A 22868-nucleotide genomic window follows, 5' to 3' on the forward strand; every position below is an offset into this window, starting at 1 on the left:
TAGCAATAGCACTTAGACTTACATACCACTTCACAGTGCTTTTACAGTCCTCTCTAAGCAGTTTACAGAGTCAGCATCTTGCCCCCAACAATCTGTCTCTTCATTTTACCCAACTCAGAAGGATGGAAGGCTGAGTCAACCTTGAACTGGTCAGGATCAAACTGCTGGCAGTTGGCAGAATTCACCTGTAATGCTGCATTCTAACCACCCTGCACCCATGGCAAGTTACAAGGTAGCCGACACCAACATGTTCTAGCTTACACATTGAATACCAAAGGAAGGATGAGTACTGGGACAAAATGTTCATGCCAAAATACATCGAGTACCAAATTTGACGAGTTTCAAAGCAGTACCGAAGTACCACACTGTACATAGTTTGGTGCAAAGCCATATTGTGAAAAGGCAAGTTATCTCTTAGGACACCCATCTTGTGACAATTCCCATGACATTTACTAAAATCAGATTTAAGTATTTATCAAAGTTTGTTGTAGAAATTAAATCCAGAAAGCACACACAGGTAAACTGATTCAGTATGATTCATTAACTTCTTTATATACATATAATACATGAAGATAAATGTACAATACCAACATAGATTCTTCTTCAACATAGTAGCAGTTATAAGCAAAACACAAGGCAGGAGAGAAGAATTTCATTTCAGCAGAGCAGACTAGTTTCAGTTTCTCTGCACAGACTCAGAAGCTGCAGACTAAGACCTGGCTCCAGTCTGTCTCAGCTCCCAAACAGCTTGCATTGGCTGACTTAGTTGCTATGCCTATACATTGGCTGACCTTGTTACCATATCCTATTCCAGTTGATGAATATACTCTGACACAGGGGTGAAATGTAAAATTTGTTACTACCGGTTCTGTGGGCGTGGCTTGGTGGGCATGGCAGTGGGCGTGGCCAATTTTTTTTTTTAACTTTTCAAAGCATTTTTTCTAATGCTTTGAAAAGCCTCTGCCGATCAGGCAACTCAGCTGGGATTGTCAGAGAGGCTTTTTTAAAAATGCTTTGAAAAGTCTCTCTGACAATCAGGCAACTCAGCTGGGATCATCAAGGAGGCTTTTTAAAAAAATGCCTCTCTGATGATCAGGCAACTCAGCTGGGATCGTCAGAGACTTTTCAAAGCATTTTTTTTACCACTTCTTCGGCCAAGAGGTTGTAGAAAAAAATGCTCGGAAAAGCCTCTGATGATCCCAGCTGAGCCGCACGATCATCAGAGGCTTTTTTTTACTTTAAAAAGCATTTTTTCGTCAGAGGTTGTAGAAAAAATGCTTTTAAAAGTAAAAAAAAAAAGCCTCTGATGATCGTGCAGCTCAGCTGGGCATGGTGGTGGGGGCGTGCGCAGGGATTTTTGCAACCGGTTGTCCGAACCACCCGCCACCATCGCTACCGGATCGGGCAATCTGGTCCAAACCGGGAGCATTTCACCCCTGCTCTGACAGTATTCATCAATCGATCCAAAAATGTCCCAGCAAATTGATATGGTGGGACCAAAGTCTTCATTTTCCTCTTGCTGAGCAGCAGAAGCCTTTTATTTTGAGAAGCATGTTCTGTTCTGCAATTGAATGAACCAGCATTCAAACAGTAGGAGTGAACAAAGACAGGAAAGGATTTTCTTTCCCATATTTTTTTCCGCCTTTGTTTAATTTTGCTCTTGGGTCATGAAAAACAAATGTAAAAGAACACGTTTAAGGCGTCTTATATATTTTTCATGTTGAAATTTAACAGATAGTTTTAACAGATTAAAAGAGTTGGAAAGTGGTGGGTTGCCCCCAGTTCGCACCGGTTCTATAGAACCAGTAGTAAAACTGGCGGGAGGCTCCACACACCAACCCCGATGTCACCAAAACGCTTCTGCACATACGCAGAAGTGTGCGCGTGCGTGTGTGAGCAAAGCAAGCATGCATGCGTGGCCCCGCTACAAACCGGTAGTAAAGATAAGTAGAACCCACCCCTGGTCCAACCTCCCACCTAAGCAGGAGACCCTATACCATTTCTGACAAATGGCAGTCCAATCTTTTCTTGAAAGTCTCCAAAGGCAACTTCTGTTCCATTGGTTGATTGTTCTCACTGTCAGAAAGTTCCTCCTTATTTAAACTCTCCTTGTTCAGTTTCCATCCATTATTCCTTGTCTGGCCTTCAGGTGCCTTGGAAAATAGCTTGACCCCCTCCTCTCTGTGGCAGCCCCTCAAGTATTGGAAGACTGCTATCGTGTCTCCCCTGGTCCTTCTCTTCACTAGACTAGCCATGCCCAGTTCCTGCAACCGTTCATCGTATGTTTTAGCCTCCAGTCCCCTAATCATCTTGGTTGCTCTTCTCTGCACTTTTTCTAGAGTCTCGACATCTTTTTTATAGTGTGGTGACCAAAACTGGATGCAGTACTCTAGGTGTGGTCTTACTAGGGCTTTATAGAGTGGTATTAGTACCTCCCTTGTTCTTGATTGTATCCCTTTGCAATTTAGGATTGCATTAGGATTGAAATCTTCCGTCCAAGATCTTTTTAGTGTCTTCAAGTCAGTGTTAACTTCTGGAGATTGTCTAGATTGATCCCAGCAGTCTTCACACAAGATTTTGGAAGTGGTTTGCCATTGCCTTCTTCCTAGGGCTGAGAGAGAGTGACAGGCCCAAGGTCACCCAGTTGGCTTGTTTATGGTGGAACTAGAACTGTGATGCCTTAACTACAACTCCAAACTGGCTCTTTCGTCCACATAGCCATTGACATGAGCTGTAAAGTTTGTCCTTTCTGAAAATCATTTACAGATTAACAGAGTTGGAAGGGATCTTATAGGTCATCTAGTCCAACCCCCTACTCAAGCAGGAGACTGTACACCATTTCTGACAAATGGCAGTTCAATATTTTCTTGAAAGTCTCAAGTGATGAAGCTCCCAGAACTTCCAAAGGCAATTTCTGTTCCATTGATTGACTATTCTCACTGTCAAAAAGTTCCTCCTCATTTCAAAAGCATTGTGGGAAAAGATTGCAGCATTCCTTTTAGCTGCTAAAATGCAATTGTGGTTAACCCATTTTAATGTTTCTTAGAGCTAAAACAGGAGATGTTTCTTCTTATTGTTCTTTTATCAAGAGAGGAATCCTCATCGCTTTTAACAATCCCAGGATTTGAGTAATCTGGAAAAAGAATTCATTGCCCCATTAAAAAGAAATATTCTCCTACTTGTTAAGGGATTCATTTATCTTTTAAATATTACTCATTTATTGAACATATTTTGACTTCCTTTCACCCCTAAAGACAGAAATGCGAGACTATAATAACATAAGCTATTACAGCAATACATTAAAGTAACGAGCAGAAACATTGCTACAATAAACAGCCACAGTTGCAAACATTATTAGAAGAGAGTGTTATATGACCCAGCAGAAGATTACTGAGCACCTGATCCTGCAGATTCTGCAATGTCCTAGATTAGAAGATTTAGGTTCTGGTGAACCCCAGGTCACCCCACTTTGGCAAACTTTTACCATTATCTGCAGATTTCAGCTTTGCCATAACTTCTTTTGTCCTTTAGTCACGGAGGAAACAGGGGCTGTAAGGCTGCAGAAAGGTACACAACAAAAGAGAACAAAACTGCAGAATTGACAGCGTGCTCTATAACAGAATTGCAGTGATGAAGCCAAATGAAATGTGGAAAGGAGACTAAAGAGATTCTAAGGTAGCTCGAGAATGAGATACAGAAACAGAGGCCTCCTCAACATTCCTGGAAAATTGAAAAGTGGTTTTTTAGCAGAAGGGGTCTTAACTGGGTCCACACCTAGAATCCTGTATCCAGTTTTGCTCATCACACTATAAAAAAATATGTTGAGATTCTAGAAAGAGTACAGAGAAGAGCAACCAAGACGATTAGGGGACCAGAGGCTAAAACATACAATGAATGGTTGCAGGAACTGGGCATGGCTAGTCTAGTGAAGAGAAGGACCAGGGGAGACATGAAGCAGTCTTCCAATATTTGAGGGGCTGCCACAGCTATTTTCCAAGGCACCTGAAGGCCAGATAAGGAATAATGGATGGAAACTGATCAAGGAGAGATTCAACCTGGAAATAAGGATAAATTTTCTGACAGTGAGAGCAATCAACCAGTGGAACAGAAGTTGCCTGCAGAAGTTGTGGGAGCTTCATCACTGGAAGCTTTCAAGAAGAGACTGGACTGCCATCTGTCAGAAATAGTATAGGGTCTGCAGGGGGTTGGACTAGAAGACCTACAAGGTACCTTCCAACTCTGTTAATATGCTTGGTCCATCAGCTTAACCATGGTTCACTGAATGCAAGTAGTCCTTGACTTACAACAGTTCATTTAGTGACTGTTTAAAGTTACAACGGCTCTGAAAAAAATGAGTTATGACCGTTTTTCACACTGGCTGTTGCAACATCTCTGTGGTCACATGATCAAAATTCAGACACTTGGCAACTGACTCATACTTATGACCATTGCTGTGTCCCGGGGTCATGTGATCCCATTTTGTGACTTTCTGATGAGCAAAGTCAATGGGGAAGCCATTTGCACTTATCAACTGTGTTACTAACTTAGCAACTTCAGTGATTCCCTTAACAACTGTGATAAGAAGGTCATGAAGTGGGGCAAGAGTCACTTCAAAATGTCTCTCTTAGCAACAGAAATGTTGCTATCGTAAGTCGAGGACTATCTGTATATTGCAAGAGTTTGGGTTTGCAGATAGTTCAAGTCGAAACTAAAACTATCATATTATGTGTAGGATTGTAGAACAGGATTACAATTTCAATACTGAATTAAGAAAAGCAAAAAACAAAAGAAATTGTTAGGGTGAATTTACAGATCTCTTTGTTTGAAGAAACCGGCTCAAGCCAAGGCAGATGTAGGAAAGTTTACTGTACAGGCAAAGCTTTTAGCAAGAGAAAGATAGTGAGGAAGGAGTATCATGTCCTGATTGAAAGTGTGAATATAGAGGTGCCAAAAATGCATTAGAAGGCTTCTACTTTTGTTTAGGAAGCAGAGAGAAGAGTGGGCACTGCCAGTGATGCAAAAAAAAAAAAAAGAATAAAAAATAATTCCCCGAAAGATGGTGGATGGAACGTTTTGGGGATGAGGAAAAACGAAGCTGAGAAAAGAGAATTATTATTTCTCTTTCCTGGCCTGGAATAAAGAGTCCCACTGGAGTCCCTGCATTAGCATCCTTGAGACATTAACAACAGGCTTCAGAACAGCATTCATCTTAGCAAATTTAGGGTTCAAATTCTTTGAGATAGGAAGGGGCAGAGCCAGGAAGTTTGAGTGAGTTTACCAAACCTAGGATGAAATCTGTTTTGCAAGTGCTGAAAAGTTTATCATGTTTTCTTTCTGCGAATGAGAGTTCTTTATTACCCCTACATTTTATTCAAGGTACTTATTTTTTATTTATTTTATTTAATTAATTAGGGATTTCTTTTCTGTTTAAACTTGGTAAGGTTTCAATAAAGGAGAATATTTGTAGCTCAGGGTTGAAATGAAGGGTCCTGGGTGTTTTCTGAGCTTGGTTGTTTTTTTGCAGACATTTCATCACCCATCTGGGTAACATAATCAATACTAGAAAGGAATGGGGTTTGTGGAGAGGAGGAGGAAGAAGAGGACTGCGGGGTCCTTGGTGTCTTCTAAGCTTGGTCATTTTCTTGCAGATGTTTCATCACCCACACTAGGTCAGTGCTCATGATGCACTGAAGATGATTCATTTAGTGACCATTTGAAGTGACAATGGCTTTGGAAAAAGTGACCGATGAACGTTTTTCACACTTACAACCTTTGCAGCATTCCCATGGTCATGTGACTTACATTTGGATGCTTGACAAGTGGTTCATATTTATGACAGTGGCAGTGTCCCGGGGTCATGTGATCAGCTTTTGCAACCTTCTGAGAAGCAGTGGGGAAGCCAGTTCTCACTTAAGAACTGTATTACTAATTTAACGACTGCAATGATTCACTTAACAACTGTGATAAGAAAAAGTCGTAAAATGAGGCAAAACTCACTTATCAAATTTTCTCATTATGGTCGTAAATCAAGGATTACCTAGTTTGAAGATGTTTCATTACCCAAACTAGGTAACATCATCAGTACAGGAAATCCTTGATTTACGACCAATGACCGCTCACTGGTAACTTTCAACTAGATGACTTTAGTGAAGTGTCTGATAAGGCTATATTATGGCTTGGCATGGATGTATGAAATCTATAGTGTTTTATTTCTGAGTGATCTAATTGTCTGAGATCCTGCACTTACAGTAGTGGCCAAAATTGTGGAAACCTTTTGGGAAAAGTATATTTTTGAGGTTTGATGGCTAATAACACCACTTTTTTTGGAGTTTCAAGATAATCATATTCCACTGCTGGAGTGGCCTGGGAATAGTCCAGATCATAACCCGATTGAAAATCTACGGAGCCGACTAAAGAAACTTGTTAGTCAGAAGCGACCCAGCAATAAAACCTAGTTAATAGAAGCCATCCTTCAATCTTGGTTTCTCATTATAACAGCTGCAGAACTAAACAACTTGGTTTACTTTATGGGAAGACGTTGTAAGGCCGTAATTCATGCTAAAGGTTACCCAACTTAGTATTAACTGACATGGTGATAATTTTTGTATATCTCGTTTTTTCTATGGTGATCATTTTTGTGTACCTTGTTTTTTCTATGTATTTCACTTTTCTTTATACTGTAACTGCTGTTCGAATAAGAAATCCTTCATAAAAGTCATTGCATTACATTCTTGATTAAATTATCTTTCCATTGATATATAATTTTATGGTACTACTCCCCCCCCCCAAAAAAAAGGGTGTTATTAGCTGGTTTCAGAAAATACACCTTTTCCCAAAAGGTTTCCACAATTTTGGCCACTACTGCAGGTGTCTTCAACTCTGAGGTCTTTGGTAAGACACTCCCGAGACTTTTATTACTTCTGGAAAAAAGATGCTTATGAGGAATCTTACCAACTCACAAAACGGCTATTGTGTTGCGTTTGGTGGTCCCATAATATCAGTTTACCCAAAGTGAGGATGTGTTAATTCCTCTAATTCTTGTCTACACATATCACATATCACAAAGAGCCTTGGTGGCGCAGCAGACTAAAGTGCTGTTAAGTAGCACCAGCTGCCTGCAATTACTGCAAGTTCGAATCTCACCAGGCTCAAGGTTGACTCAGCCTTCCATCCTTTCGAGGTAGGTAAAATGAGGACCCGGATTGTGCCGGCAATAAACTGACTTTGTATAAAAAAGAACACCGCTTAGGGGCCCCCGAAAGCCCTACTAAGCAGGTATATACAAAAGTATGAAGGCTATTGCTTAACGCATTGTAAGCCGCCCTGAGTCTCCGGAGAAGGGCGGCATATGAATTGAACTAATAAATAAATAAATATCTTATTAAACAGTGTTCCCCAACTTAATGTTGCCTTTGCTTTATTGATTGATTGATTGACTGTTCTGGACAGATGGTCATACTTCCATGGTTCTTAGCTATGCCATTTTTAAATGGAGGATTATGTGGAGTTGAAAGGCATTATGCAGGAAATCGTTCTTTGTTTTAGAATACCAGCTTCTCAACAAGATATAAAGTTTTAGATATAAACGCAGAGGAATATTATTAAAGGAGAAAGAAAGGGTGGTAGATAGTTTGAGCAGTATCAAGAGAATATCATTCATTCACTGGGGAAATATAAGGAGCAAATAGAAGTAGCGCCCTAACTGGGGGGAAAAAATCACAGATTTGCTAAATATACATTTATGTACTTTTGCCACAAATGTTCTCTTTTCTCATCCTTTTAGCAAGTGCTACTAAAATGTTTGTACCTCTAGGAGCTGAACCAGAAATTAAACAATCAATAAAGGGAGTCTGTAGCTCAGGGTTGAACGGTGGAGTCCTTGGTTCTCTCTGAGTTTGGTTGTTTTCCTGCGCACATCTCATTACCCAACTAGATAACATCATCAATGCTATAAGAGAGTGGAGTTTGCTCTCTGTTTATATACAGTAGTTTGCCCTGTCAGTGTTGGTGGAGGTATAGTTTTTTTTCCTTGGAAACTCTTTTGATTAACTGTTGTTTACTGCTTGATTATTGGTCTGAACCAATCGTTCCTTACTTAGAATATTGTTCATTGCTTGATTGCTTGTCTGGTGTTAATCCTAGTATTTATCCCTGTATGTCTGGGTGTTAAATCATTGGCAAGCTGTGGTCTTTTTGTTTCTTTTTTCGCTTTTGTATTGTCTCTTTTGAATGGGGTGTAAATGTTGTTTACCTCTATGTGCCTGTTGATGGCTGATTTATCTGAGTTGCCAAACTTCCAGGAATTCCCTAGCATTTGGGGGCCGCAAGAAACTTAATCAAAGAACTACGAAAGAGAAAACAACACCTCCACTAGTAGAAGCTGGGCACACTATTGTATATAAACAGAGAGCAGCCCCACTCCCTTCTAACCCTGAAGATATTTCCTAATTTGGTAGCGAAACATCTGCAAACAGCAACCAAGCTCAGAGGGCACCAAGGATTCCACTATGTGATCATTCTTTAACCTACTAAGTTGTGCAAAGTTGGACTGCATGTTACTTTATATCCAGGATCTCAGGAGAAGTTATTAAAATGGCTTAACTTAATAATAAAACTGGTTAAGTAAACTTGTGGTGTAATATAATTGTTGCTTTCCAGAGCATTGATCATATCATCTGTTGGCTTGTGAGTTTTCTCCAGGCACATTGAACCTAGTCAGGCATCCTTGGAGAAGGGTTTTTTAAAAAAGGAATTTTAAAGGGTGAAATTCAAAAGCAATGTTAGGGCTCTCAAGACTTCTACAGTATTTTGTATCTTAAAGCCCCTCCTCCCCAGGAAGAAAATTGGGAAGTTTTCATAATAGTAACAGTACCATAGTTGGGAGGGACCTTAGAGGTCATCTAGTCCAACCCCCTGCCCACGCAGCAGGAGACCTGTACTAGGGATTTAAACCGCCGAACTGCTGCTGACCTTTCTGATTGACAAGTTCAGTGTCTTAGCCACTGAGCCACCTAGAGATGAGTTTTTTCATTCTAGGGCAGTGGTGAAATCCAAATTTTTTTTACTACCGGTTCTGTAGGCGTGGCTTGGTGGGCATGGCTTGGTGGAAGGGTACTGGGGAAGTACCCTTCAAGTACAGAGGAAGGATACTGCAAAATCTCCATTCCCTCCCCACTCCAGGGGAAGGATAATGCAAAATCCCCATTCCCTCCCCACTCCTGGGGGAAGGATATTGCAAAATGTCCATTCCCACCCCACTCTGGGGCCAGCCAGAGGTGGTATTTGCCGGTTCTCCAAACTACTCAAAATTTCCATTACCAGTTCTCCAGAACCTGTCAGAACCTGCTGGATTTCACCCCCGGTTCTAGGATGACTACAAAAGGATGGATGGGATGGGATAGGATGGGATAGGATGGGATGGGATGGGGCATAATAGAAGATAGATATAAAGAACATTCAAAAATGGATCTGAATGTTACTCGGTTTCTGAGTGTAAAGCGGAAGGAGCTTTGGTGGCGCAGCAGATTAAACTGCTGCTGTTAACGCAGCACTTAGCTGCCAGCTGCCTGCAATTACTGCGAGTTCAATTCTCATCAGGCTCAAGGTTGACTCGGCCTTCCATCCTTCCGAGGTAGGTAAAATGAGGACCTGGTTTGTGGGGGCAATAAGCTGACTTTGTATAAAAAAGAACACCGCTTAGGGGGGGCTGAAAGCCCTACTAAGCAGGTATATACAAAAGTATGAAGGCTATTGCTTAAAAGCATTGTAAGCCGCCCTGAGTCTCCGGAGAAGGGCGGCATATAAATTGAATGAATGAATGAATGAATGAATGAATGAATGAATGAATGAATGAATAAATAAATAAATAAATAAATAAATAAATAAATAAATAAATAAATAAATAAATAAATAATATTGGGGCAGAAAGAATAACCAGAAAAGGACACTTCCCCCCCCCCAAATTCAAAGGAAGGGCGCAGAGTCCCCATTGCATTCGAAGCTCGGATCTCTGCCTTCCGCCCTCTCATCATCCGAGAGCCCCTAAATCTCAGCCCAAGGCCGGAGGGGCGCCGGGAGTGGGGAGGCGGCTGCCAGCATCTTCTCCCTTGCTAACCATACCGCCGCCGCTTTCCTCGCCTCAGGCCAGGGAAGCTCGTCGGCGAGACTTAACCGGCGCCGGACGCCGCAATCTCCAGCGCCCGCCTGCCTCCCTACGAGGGTGAGGGGGGGGGGGAAAGAGCCTCTTCCCTGCCTCGGTTTGGGCATCCGACGTACCAGCGGCCGCTCGGGCGGAAAGCCCCGGGGCTTGACCCCCGTCACCCTGGGGAAGGCGCATCCTCTGCTTTCCTCAGGCTGCTCCGCTCTTGACCTGTTGCTTCCCCCCCCCCTTTTTAAAATTCGATTTATATGCCGCCCTTCTCCGAAGACTCAGGGCGGCTTACAAGGCGTTAAGCAATAGCCTTCATCCTTTTGTATATTTATACAAAGTCAGCTTATTGCTCCCACAAACTGGGTCCTCATTTAACCCACCTTAGAAAGGATGGAAGGCTGAGTCAACCTTGAGCCTGGCGGGATTCGAACCTGCAGTAATTGCAGGCAGCTGGTCTTAATAACAGGGTGCTTTAGACCACTGTACTACCAAGGCCCTTCCCCACCCCCACAACTCCCAGGCCCGACAACCCGCCCGGCGATGCGATGCTCCCGAGACCCGCCTCACAACCCACCCGGGGCTCTTGGCTGCCTCCTCGGGCACGAAGGCAAGCGGGAGACGCCCCCCTCTATCCCCGCCACCCCACTCGGCTGCCTCAGGAGCCGCGTCCTCCTCTCCTTGTGCCTCGGGCCCTCCGCCCTCCGCCTACTGCCCGCCCGCCCGCTCTCCTTTCCCTCGCGGGCCGGCTACCGTCGCTCGGGGCCACCTGCCCGGCGCCTGGCAAAAGCAGGTGAAGACAAAGCGGCGTCGGCTTCGGCACCGCGCATGCCCGCTTTCCCTCTCCCGGGCATGCTCATTAGCGGCGGCGGCGGCAAAAGGCGAGGAGCCGAGTGGTCGGCGCCGCTGCCGGGGAAGCCAGCAGTGGCCGCGACGCCGGCGCGAGGCTCAGGCAGGGCTGAGGCGGCGGCGGCGGTTGCTGCTGCTGCGCTCTTGGGCACCTCCGGCGTTTTCAGCCGCTTGGAGGGTTCCGCCGGCGCTGAGCCCCGGGCGGGAGGGATGCGGGCGAGCTGCGGCAGCCGCCTGGGTCGCCTCCCGAGCGATGTGGATTTATCTTCGCCTTCGGCGTAGCGGCGGCGGCGGCGGTGGCGGGAGGCGCGCGCGATGCCTGGCGAGCGGACCCGCGCGGGGCGGAGGCGGCGCTGCTGCTGCTGCTCCAGCTGAAAGTTCCAGTGGACGGGCAGGTAAGTTTGGCTCCAACGGGGGCGGCGCGCCCTTTTCCCGGGGTTGGAGGAAGAAGAAGCCGCCGCCGCCGCCGCCTCAGAGACCCAGCGGCTGCCTTACGCGCCGCGCGCCCCGCTTTGGCGAGCCGCGAGTGTGTGGCTCGGGCGAAGCCAGCCAGCCAGCCTCCCCATTTGGGCTGCTCGGCCAGGGTCCCCAGCTGGACCGGCTCGTGTGAATGGCTCTCTTTCTGGAAGGAAGCCCTGGACGCGAGGCTGGGGCTCACAAGCGCCCCGAACCGCGGGCTCACTCTGGCGAAGTGAGTGGGAAGGTCCTGCCCGGCTGCACCCTTTACTTTTTATTCCCGGGGTTTGTCCCTCGTGTCGTGTGGGCGATGCACACAACGCAACGCAACGCAGAGGGACACGCGCACGCCCTGGGTCTCCAGCTCGGCTGCCTGCGTGATGTAATCTTTCACGTGTAGCCCAAGCGAACGTTGGAACGGCACATCGGGCAGCGAGAGGAGCAATGGGGTCTTGAGTTGTCAGGTAGGGTGGCTTTGGATTCCGATTGTTGTGCCTGGGCAGTTGGATGTTGTGGGTCAAGTGGAGGCATAAGCTGTGCGTTTGTCTGATTTCTTAGGGTGCTTATAAATAAATAAATTAAAAAAAACCCGGTACCCACCCATCCACCCAGCCTTGAGATAGTTTTGATGGGGTGGCATTGTGGAGGGTAGATGTTTGCATGGCTTCAAAGAGAGCGCTCTCCAAATATATGCTACTTCTGGGTTATTTACACTTTGAAATGCTTGGGGGTTTTCTTTTGTGTTCCAAAGGTTGGGATACTTCGATACATTTTTTTTCATTATGTAACAAAAGGCTGAGGTAGATCAGCTTTGTTTTTCAGGATATTTCTACTCCAGATTTGGTTAAATTCAGATCTGAATACGGATACTTAGCGTACGGAAATGTGCTTTGGCCAACTGTAAACATCTCCAGCCTAGAGGCTCCCTTCTAGTTGCTTCATTTTCCTTTTATTGTTCTGATCAGTGAATTGGATATTTATTTTAGTCTTATTTATTTATTAGATATTTATTTCATGTTTGGCTGCGTCCCTCTTGCCCAAGTATAGTGCCAAGCATCCTCTTTTTAAAAAATCGTGTATTGTGCTGTTTCAAAATACCTTGAAGGTTTTGCATTTAAATATTGGTGGTGTTTGCAATGTGTTTTAGACTTGCCCATATTGTAGGGCGGTTGAAGTAGCGACTAGCTTAGTAAGTCCCAAGTTGATGAAGAAGTGAATTCAGGCTGATGTATCTTGAGCCATATTTACTTTATTGTGCTGAAGTGTGTTGCAGCACAACCAGCTTCCCAGCTGGCAGAATCAATGTGATAGATAGTTTTTTTGGTTTTTTTTTTGCTTTAAATTGTAGCGGAGCTGGTAGGAAAGGAATTGTGACTTGCTCCCTGGTAAAAGGGTAGCAATGGCCACCTATTTCTCATCCTTTCCAGCCCTTTCCAGAGTCAAAGGGAATTAGAAATTACCTTTGTAGTGACCCCTCTTTCTCTCACCTCCTCATCCATCAGTGGCTACTTTCTACCTCTCTCAAATATGAATGTTGTGGTTTTATCTTTTTTCTAGCTGGTCCAGTTTCATCATTTAGCATTTCAGGAAGTGATGTTTTTTTTCCCCGTCTTTAAATGCCTTTTGGCTTGGTTTTGCTGGACCCTGGGGAGAACCACTGGATGAATTAATTGGAAACGAATGGTGATTTTCTCTTTTATGATATGGTGATCACAGAAAATGTGTGGACAGCAACATCATATGTGCAGAGAAAGGAATCAACATTGCTGTTTGGCATCAGCCACAGAAGTAGTTTTTGGTATTGATTTTTAAAGCTTTGTGGACTCCAACCACTCCTTTTATCAGGGGTGGCTGCCTCCACCCCCCTTTGTTAGTTCAGCAAAAAATCTGTGTTGCAAATGATCATCTCGCACATCATAATTTGTTATTAGAGGCAGTTCTTGCGTGCTTGTATGAATCTTTTCTCTGTATTTTTCTTTGGCAAGCTAGGGAAATTATTGTATGAAAACGGATTCTAGCCATTGGGTGAAGATGTGTTGGCTGTTTCTGGCTTTCTCTCTCTTTCCTCCCCTTCCTTTTGTCTCTCTGGAAATAAGTCTAAATCCTTTTTGGATTTTGTTTTACTGACTAATCTCAGTATTGAGTTAAACCAGCATATAGTCTGCTTTCAAAGGAGTGCCTATGTACTCCGAGATTGGTGAACAAAACAGCGTGTTAACCTCACCCAGGAAGGTACATGCTTGTGAGAGAACCTCCTAATAAATGTTAATTTTATGGCTGTAATTCAGGTTGCTCTTGCTTCCTGTGTAACATGGTGTGTCTTTTCTGATGTTCAGTTTTCTGAATGATCTTAGGGGGGGAAGAAATCTGTTCTAGGTGAACTACATGCTATCTTGTGTAGCACTCTTGTAGAAGCAATTTAATTTGCATCCACTTCTTCATATAATCTCTCCCACCTCATTAATAGCAAGTCATTTATTTAAAAAGGAAGTTCCAAGCATTAGTATAAAATGGGTGCAAATAACCTTCAGGGAGGGGAAATCGTGAAGCCGTGTCTTATTTTTTTCCCCCTTGCACTTTTTCAATATGTGGGGGATTTTATATTTGGGACTTTTTTAATTTTTGCATTTCATCCTGTTACTGCTAGATTATAGGAAAAATATTTATTTATTTATTTATTAAATTTATATACCGCCCTATTCCTAAGGGACTCAGGGCGGTGAACAGCGAACGATAAAAATACATGTAATACAAACGTTAATAATAAAAAACCAATTAAAATATACTAAACATTCTGGTCCTAGATAATTCAAGACATCCCAGTTTAAAATAAAATCAAAAAGCAATATAAAGGGAAAGTTAGCCCAGGCCGGCCTGCTGAAACAGGAATGTTTTGAGGGCACGGCGGAAAGTGCGCAGATCCGGAATCTTCTGTATCTCTGGGGGGAGTTCGTTCCAGATGGTGGGTGCCCCCACAGAAAAGGCTCTCCCCCTGGGGGCCGCCAGTCGACATTGTTTGGCTGACGGCACCCTGAGAAGCCCCTCTCTATGGGAGCGTACTGGGCGGTGAGAGGCTATTGGTGGCAGAAGGCGGTCTCGTAAGTACCCCGGTCCTAAGCCATGGAGCGCTCTAAAGGTGGTAACTAAGACCACCTTTAAATATTGAGTAGTTATTAACAGAATCCTTTGCAAGCTTTCTGGGTGTAAGCATTACTGCATGTAGTGGGACTGATTTCTGTTAATTCCATATTATTTTTATTTATTTATCTTTGCCCGACCTTTATTATTTCTCAAGGCAGCAAGCATACCTGACACTCCTTCTTCCTCTTCCTGTTTTCCCCATAACAGCAACCCTATGAGGTAGGTTGCAATGTGAAAGAGAGGGACTGGCCCAAAGTCACCCAGCTGGCTTTCAACGTTAAGGCGGGACTTGAACTCACCATCTCCTAGTTTCTAGCTTGACACCTTAATCATTTTTTTTTACCAGGTTGCATCAAGGGAGGTACCTGGAAATTTCAGCTTTTATGAAGAATTAACCAGGGTATTCATCATATTTTCCATCTTGTGTGACACTGACAAGATTTTAAATTGAACTTCTCACCAATGAAGGAGGAAGAGAAATGAGTTTATGATTCATTAAATGATCAATACATCTTGCACTAAAAAAAAAAGTGTTAACTTCCAAGTCTCCCCTTAAAAGTAATGAACGACAGAAAGGTTAATGGTGTTGGAACTTAAGAGGGAGGGAAAAAAAAAAAACTTGCGCTCCTAGATTTGTTGAGTGCAGTCAACCCAGCAATGAATTTTGTAGCAGGCTTAGCAAATACACACCCTATCATTTCAAGCTTTTGTAGATCTTAAGGACTTTGGTCTCTGTGGCACCACGAGGGTCTTCATTATTTGCAGAGTTGGACTTGTAGTGTAATTAAAGGCAGAAAATAAACACTATTTGAAGGGTTTTGATTGTCAGGTGTATATGACTTTTCCCTCCCTTGGGAGGGAGGAAGATCTCAGATTCTAAACCGTTGCAATTGCTCATTTTGGCGCTGTATCCCGTGCATTTAAGAATACCATTTCTGTGCTTTTCTTCTGCAGGTTGTATTTTGCATCCCTCTAACACACCTGGGATCGTTTGTGGTTTTTCTCTCCCCCCCCCTCCGCCCCCTTTGCCATCCAGCTAGTAATTAGTGGAACAGATTGCACAGATATGCAAATGATGGGAGATATGATTTGTGTTTTCCCCTGGAGGCTGCTCTGTTTGTACAGTGGTGATACAGTTAACTGTGAAGTTGTCATAGACAACCTTTGAACACTAAGGGGGAAAAAAGAATCCATTTTGGAAAAGGATTTTAATTGAGGCAGAATGACTGTCCTTCTGAAGGGTGAAACGTAAAGGTTTGCATCCTTACTCGCTGTCTCTTTTTCCACCCCACCTCGTGATTTTCAGGAAAAAGACACATCATCAAGTCGATGGGTCTTTTTCTTCCTGTAATAATATCTACAGTCTAGTTTCAGGATGAGTACTGAGGGAGATTTGTCTACTTGAGTTTGATAACCTTTTTTTTTTTTTTTTTTGGTAACCGGTCCTTTATAATGCTGTTAATATTCCATCAATACATGGCTTCTCTTCATACTTGCTTTCTGCAGTCTTTAATGCTTGCGTATGAAAACCGAGAGGCCAAGCTGTATCTCTGATGGTCTTTGACAGGTTCTAATCTAAAGTGGGGGGAGGAGGAACTGATTAATTGAGAGGAATATATGGGGAAGGAAAACCAGATCCGTCCCAGGGTTCTAGATTCAATGACTTCCTCCCATTGCTGGAGTTCCCCAAACTTCTGGAGAGTGCGGGAAGATCTGGAATTGATGGAACGTACTGTGGCTTTGATGGGAGGTGACCTTCCCATCATCTAACAGGTGTCAGATGCTGGAGGTTGCCCCTACCACCTTTGTGGTCCTCTGAGATGTTTCTACAACTCCTGTTTACCTTTGTTTTTGCTTTTCTTTCTGGGCATGTGGATGGACTTCTTAAAGCAGCACCAGATTGCAGCAGGCTAGCTTTCTATCTATCTGTCTGTCTATCTGTCCGTCCATCCATCCATCCATCCATCTAAATTGAAAGAATCCTCACCAAAACAAAATTGGTTCTCATTGTGCTCTTTTGATCAGACCACCATTAAAGAAGCCACGGAGTAACCTTGTTGCAAAGTTTCATTACAGTATGAGCCTCTATGAAACCTTGGTTTGCTGGAGAACTCAAGCAGGTGGCATTCCAAAAAGATGTTGCAGCTGCTATTCAAGGCCTTCCCTATTTGAAACTCTCCACCTCCCACGCACACAAAAAATCTGGCATTCCTTTTTCAGCCTAGAGAGATGGGGAGTGATGGGTCCCAGGCTCCATCCCAAGAGAAATTGGAATGATCTTGGGTTGATCCTGCAGCAGCCAAGCTAAGCCTATGGTTTTCTTACTTATATTTATGAAATAAGTCAAAGGCTTATACAGCATTCTAAACCATAGAACAGGGGTCTCCAAACTTGGCAACTTTAAGACTTGTGGACTTCAACTCCCAGAATTCCTCAGCCAGCAGCTGCTGGCTGAGGAATTCTGGGAGTTGAAGTCCACAAGTCTTAAAGTTGCCAAGTTTGGAGACCCCTGCCATAGAACCTGGTTCACACACAACCAAGGCCCAGGTAACCAAAGCATTATGCCATGGTGAGATATGTTCTCTGCTTGAAAGGGACAGCATGTTCTGATGGTGGGGAGGAGGGGAGGTCATCCCTGCATGATTTTTTTGCCTTTAGAAAGTGGCTCCTAAGGGGCCCTCAACTGCTCGTATAGCTGAAGAAGCAAACTGGAGTCCCTCCCTACACTAGACCAAAAGCTATTGTTTGCAAATAACAGGAGCTGTGTTCATACGGCAGGTTCAGTTAAAACCATGCCAATCATATTACGGTTGTTTTTGTAATGTGCTTTTCCTGCATTTTGAACACCAAATTTGGGCTTTGGGTCATTGTGCTTTCTTTGTGACCACAAAATTCTTGCCTGGGAAGTGCATACATGTTCCTTTCTGCTTTTCAGAGCAATGGCCGGGGGTGCAAACGGGATACCCCTATTCATCTGTAGAGCTGTTTTCCTCCTCCTTTCCATATAATTAGTTCTAAATAGGTTTTCATTCTGTTTTGCTCCCGCTTGTTAAGCAGCCTCTCAAAGTAACAGAGTTGGAAGGGACCTTGGAGGTCATTTAGTCCAACCCCCCCTGCTCACGGAGGAGACCTATACGAGGGATTTGAACGGCCAACCTTTCTGATCGGCAAGCTCAGCATCTTAGCCACTGAGCCACCTAGGGAACCACTGTTATCTCCCGAGAGAAGAGCGCAACTACTAAAGTTTCATTGTCTTGGACTGCTAATCTGGTGCATTGCCCAAGCTTGTTTGTTTGTTTGTTTGTTTATTTATTTATTTATTTATTGGTTCAATTTGTATGCCACCCTTCTCCGGAGACTCAGGGCGGCTTAAAATGTGTTATGCAATAGCCTTCATACTTTTGTATATATCTCTTAGTAGGGCTTTCAGGGGCCCCTAAGCGGTGTTCTTTTTTTAAACAAAGTCAGTTTAAAGTCAGGACCCACAATCCGGGTCCTCATTTTACCTACCTCGAAAGGATGGAAGGCTGAGTCAACCTTGAGCCTGGTGAGATTTGAACTTGCAGTAATTGCAGGCAGCTGGTAGTTAAATGCTACTTAACAGCACTTTAGTCTGCTGTGCCACCAAGGCTGCACCAACCAAGTTGACTTCCTGGCTGAATCAAGTGGTTAGTAGAGCACCAGTTCTTCTCTTTCCCACCTGACCTTCATACAGGATGGGACAAAGTTTATGAATCCTAAACCAACCTAATTCAGATTAGATCTCTGTCTCGCCCAATTTTAATAGTTCTGCTGGCTTTCGTTCCTTTCAGTAAAAGGTTGTCTTTTTTTTTAAATGTTATTTCTTTCCAGCATGTTTATTTTATATTTATATTTTATCTGGAGAAAATAATGGCAGTTTCATGCTTAGGAACAAACAGTGCAAGGGTAGATCTTAGTTTTGAATGCATTTTCTGCTCATTTTTACGCTTTGCAATTACAAGTAGGATGTTTGTTATCTTTGAAAGGACCAAGCTGCCTTCTCAGTTCTCCCATAGAAGGCGTGGGGAGTCTCCCAAGTGTCAGTAAACCTTCTGCCAGCATCCATAGGAAACACGATAAGGGTTATTTGAACATGAAGAGCAACAATTTTGAGGTGGCTGCAGGTTTCCTATACCTGCTGTAGATGGTGACCCCATCTTCTATCCGAAAGAGGATTATCCTCTAGTTGAAAAGCTACCCTGTCTAAGTCTGATCTAAAGTTTAAGCACCATAAGCAAGAAAAATAGCAGGGGTCTTGTAATTGCCTATTTGCTGTTAGCACCTGGACAGCGGACAGCGTCTTTCCCGCTATGGAGAGATTAATTGTATTTCCTTTCGGTCTCTAGGTGCTTTAACAGAAGCAATTGAAATGGCTGAGGCAAAAACAAACAAACAAACACTAAACAACCCCAGAGCAGGGTGGATAAAAATCAATGATTTTTTTTAAAAAAATAAAAAAAAATCAGATTTTTAAAATTTAAATCGGATTTTTTTTATTTAAATCAGATTTTTTTGATTTTTATTGAATTTATTTTAATAAAAAACTTTTGGGGTAAAAATCTATTGTAAGATAGTTTTCTATTTAAGATACATAAATAATTTAGTTTATTCAGCATGAAATGGAGCTTAGTTATGTAGCATGAGGCTGTATATTCTGCATAAGCCGCGTAATGGGGTGAGCTCCCGTTATTTGTCCCAGCTTCTGCCAACCTAGCAGTTCGAAAGCACATAAAAAACGCAAGTCAAAAAATAGGGACCATCTTTGGTGGGAAGGTAACAGTGTTCTATGCGCCTTTGGCATTTAGTCATGCCGGCCACATGACCACAGAGACGTCTTTGGACAGTGCTGGCTTTTCGGCTTTGAAACAGAGATGAGCACCGCCCCCTAGAGTTGGGAACGACTAGGACATACGTGCGAGGGGGACCTTTAACTTTACCTTTTGTGATGGAAAGTTGTCTGGATTTCCAGGAGGGAGGGAAGGACTGCATTTTGGAGGAATAAGAGACAACACAGTTTGTGTGAGAGAAAGAGGATGAAAATGACTCCTCCATAAATAGTTCCCAGAGTATACGCTTTATGGCGCAGATATAGATACAGGTGCAGATACAGGTACAGGTACAGATTAACAGAGTTGGAAGGGACCTTGTAGGTCATCTAGTCCAACCCCCCACCCAAGCAGACCCTACACCATTTCTGACAGATGGCAGCCCAGTCTCTTCTTGAAAGCCTCCAGTGATGAAACTCCCACAACTTCTGAAGGCAACTTCTGTTCCATTGGTTGATTGTTCTCACTCTCAGAAAATTTGAATCTCTCCTTGTTCAATTTCCATCCATTATTCCTTGTCTGGCCTACACGTGCTTTAGAAAATAGCTTGACCCCTTCCTCTCTGTAGCACCCCCTCAAATATTGGAAGACTGCTATCATGTCTCCCCTGGTCCTTCTCCTAGATTATCCATCCTTGAACATTGCTGATCATGTCGGTGATCTATTTTTATCAACAAATGCAATGAAAAAGTGCTGCTGAGTTTTGTCCAAACCAGTCCCGTAGATTTTGAAGCCACAATATTCTTCTTCTGCCTGGACCTCGTTTGCCTTCGATCTTTCCTTGGAGGTCCTTAAGTATGCTGTATTTTTCTGGGTGTTGCATCTCATGTCCAAAATAGTCTAGCCTTTAGGTGTTTTGGAAAATAGCTTGACCCCCTCCTCTCTGTGGCAGCCCATCAAGTCATCTGCTTTAGTTTGTCAAGAGTCCTGTGTATAGGACAGGAACAATAAACCTTAGAAGATCCCCAGTGACATCAGTGGTTAGAATGCAACAATGCAGGCTACCTCTGCTCACAGTCTGGAGTTTGATTCTGATGGGGCTTGAGATTGATTAAGCCTTCCATCCTTTTGCGATCTGTGAAATGAAGACCCAGATTGTTGGGGGCAATATGCTGACATTTGTAAACCGCTTAGAGAGCTCTGTAAAGCACTATGGAGCGGTATACAAGTCTAACTGCTATTGCTATTGCTAGAAGAGTCTCAGTCTTTCTTGGTTTTCGGAGCCCAACATTGAGACAATATGAAAGTAAATCCTCTTTTCATGAGATCTCCATTCTTGGCACTGTTAATAAGTTGTTAAGCAATTAGCTCTGATAAGTTAAAATTTTATTTGATAATACCAGATGTAATGACAGAGGGATTATTGCTTTGAAAAAACATAACACCTATACTAATTTATACACATTATGGAAAATTTTGAATTTTTGTGATGTTTGCCCAAAGACTCATTGCAACAGTTTCCTTGTGAGAGCAATTCACAGCACAGAGGCAAGGAATGATTTAGTATGGCTGCCCTCCCTTGACGTAAATTGTGAATTACAGTATAAACCACCATCTTTTTTCAGGGTTAATGTTACTGCTTAAGTCCTAGTACAAAGAGAAAAGAAAAGAGATCAGAAGGGCAGAAGGCGCATGCATGTTCTTCCTTGCATGGATGATGACAAATTCAAGGTATAACAAAATGGTGAGCTTATAGTAAGGAGAAAAATTGATACCAAGGCACAGTAACTTTTGCTAGAAGACAGATGCATGTATTGACAGCTGAAAAACTGAGGTCAAGATAGCGCTTGGCAAATATTTTCTGCCCAGAATCTCATATTCATATTCCTTCTTATATTATCTGTTGTGGGTCTTGGGTATTTAAAATGGACCGTTGAGATTGGTCCACTCTGAGTATTAGATTGCCCCTGAAATGTTATGTCCAGGACAATATCTTTCTGATATGTGAGAGATGAGATGATTACATGACTGCTAGGTCTATGCAAGCGATGGCTAACCTTTTCCGGACCGAATGCCCAAAGCGCAAGCACATGTATAATGCGTGTGCATGCCCGAAACCCCAAAGTGCAATGTGCGCACCCCTGCATACCCCTGCCCCTGCGCATGCCCCCTCACCCCTCACCCCCACGCATGCGCACACGCCCTTTCCCCCATGAATGCATGGTAGAGACCCGATGACCAGCTGGCCGGGGGGGGGAGGCATGTGCACATGCGTAGCGGAGCTGAACTGGGGCAACGGCTCGCGTGCCCACAGAGAGGGCACTGGGTGCCACCTGTAGCACACGCGCCATACGTTTGCCATCACTATGCAATGCTTTGATTTCAATTCTGAAATGCAAACCCAGTGAGTGTCTCCTTAAAGCAGCTGCCTCTATTTCCACAACTGCACACACCAGCTGTTCATACTCTGATCTTTGGGAGGGGGGGGGGAAAGATGTTGCTGCCTTATGATGTTACCAAAGAGTGCTTCTTGCATTCCATAAAGCAATTTTTTTGGAATTGAATCTGAAACATTGCACAGCCTTAATGAAAATTAAGTAACTCTTTTTTTTAAAAAGAAAAGAAAAGAGCATTCTCTGAATGTATGTGGTTGGGAATCATCTTCCAAGAAAAGATGCAAAGGCTCAGAGAGATTTCCTGTCCAAATGTTTCTATCTTTTTCTCCCCTCCCCAATATTTCTGGTTTCTGTTTCAGACATCATATCTTTAGTTAGTTCCACAGCTACTCTTGAAAGTCGGTGGGGAGGAGGGGACACTTCATTATTTCTTTGATGCTGTCTTGGAGAGGCATTAAGATGCAATGTTTAGTGTTGTACTTGCATTAGCTAACATCTCCACTCAGCCATGATGCCTACTAAGTGTGTTTAGACCATTAATTGCAGACGTTTACATCATGCTGAGCCATTTTTTGTTTTAAGTATGGCTTACTCAGTAGGCCACACAGTGGCCTGGTTCACACAAAATGCTACCCCCCCCCTCCTAATGAAACCGAATGTGTGCTTAGACTTATCAATTTACGTCTAGTTTTATCTTTTGGCAAGTTCTAGTAAGTATTGTGAGTCTTGGCCAGGGGGGGTCAATCTCAAGGCCTACGGGCCGGTTTTGGCCCTTGGGGTGCTTAGATTTGGCCTTTCCAGGGTCACTCTGGAAACAGCGAAGGAAAGACCTGTGGTGCCTCTGCCAGTGAACACGGAGCTCGGGAGGGCCGTGTGCTGCCCTCCCAGGCTCTGTTTTCGGCTGCAATGGCCTCCTGCAGCCCTCTGCTAGCAAAAACAGAGCTCGGGAGGTCTGCACGTGGCCCTCCCAGGCTCCGTTTTTGCTGGCAGAGGGCTAGCAAAACAAACAAAAAGCAAAGCAAACAAACAAAAAAGGAGAAATGTTTCCCCTTTTGTGTTTGAGCATCCAAGAAGGAAGGGACGGGAAAGGAG

General features: G+C 43.6%; 1 protein-coding gene across 7 annotated transcripts in view; it reads left to right on the plus strand.

Annotated features, from left to right (window-relative positions):
* TENM1 (teneurin transmembrane protein 1) overlaps positions 1 to 22868 on the plus strand; it is a 1253741-nt gene that overhangs the window by 793113 nt on the left and 437760 nt on the right. For 2 of the 7 annotated variants that reach the window (XM_034435009.3, XM_087877559.1), the window contains exon 1: positions 11006 to 11391. The exons of the other annotated variants lie outside the window; for them this stretch is intronic. The gene's annotated coding sequence lies outside the window, so the exon portion shown is untranslated. Of the gene's footprint in view, positions 1 to 11005; positions 11392 to 22868 lie in introns of those variants that run through there. 7 annotated transcript variants of the gene reach the window in all.

This window comes from Pantherophis guttatus, chromosome 12 (genome assembly GCF_059756535.1).
Source record: "Pantherophis guttatus breed Tessera chromosome 12, ASM5975653v1, whole genome shotgun sequence".
In the NCBI taxonomy this organism is placed as follows: Eukaryota; Metazoa; Chordata; class Lepidosauria; order Squamata; family Colubridae; genus Pantherophis; species Pantherophis guttatus.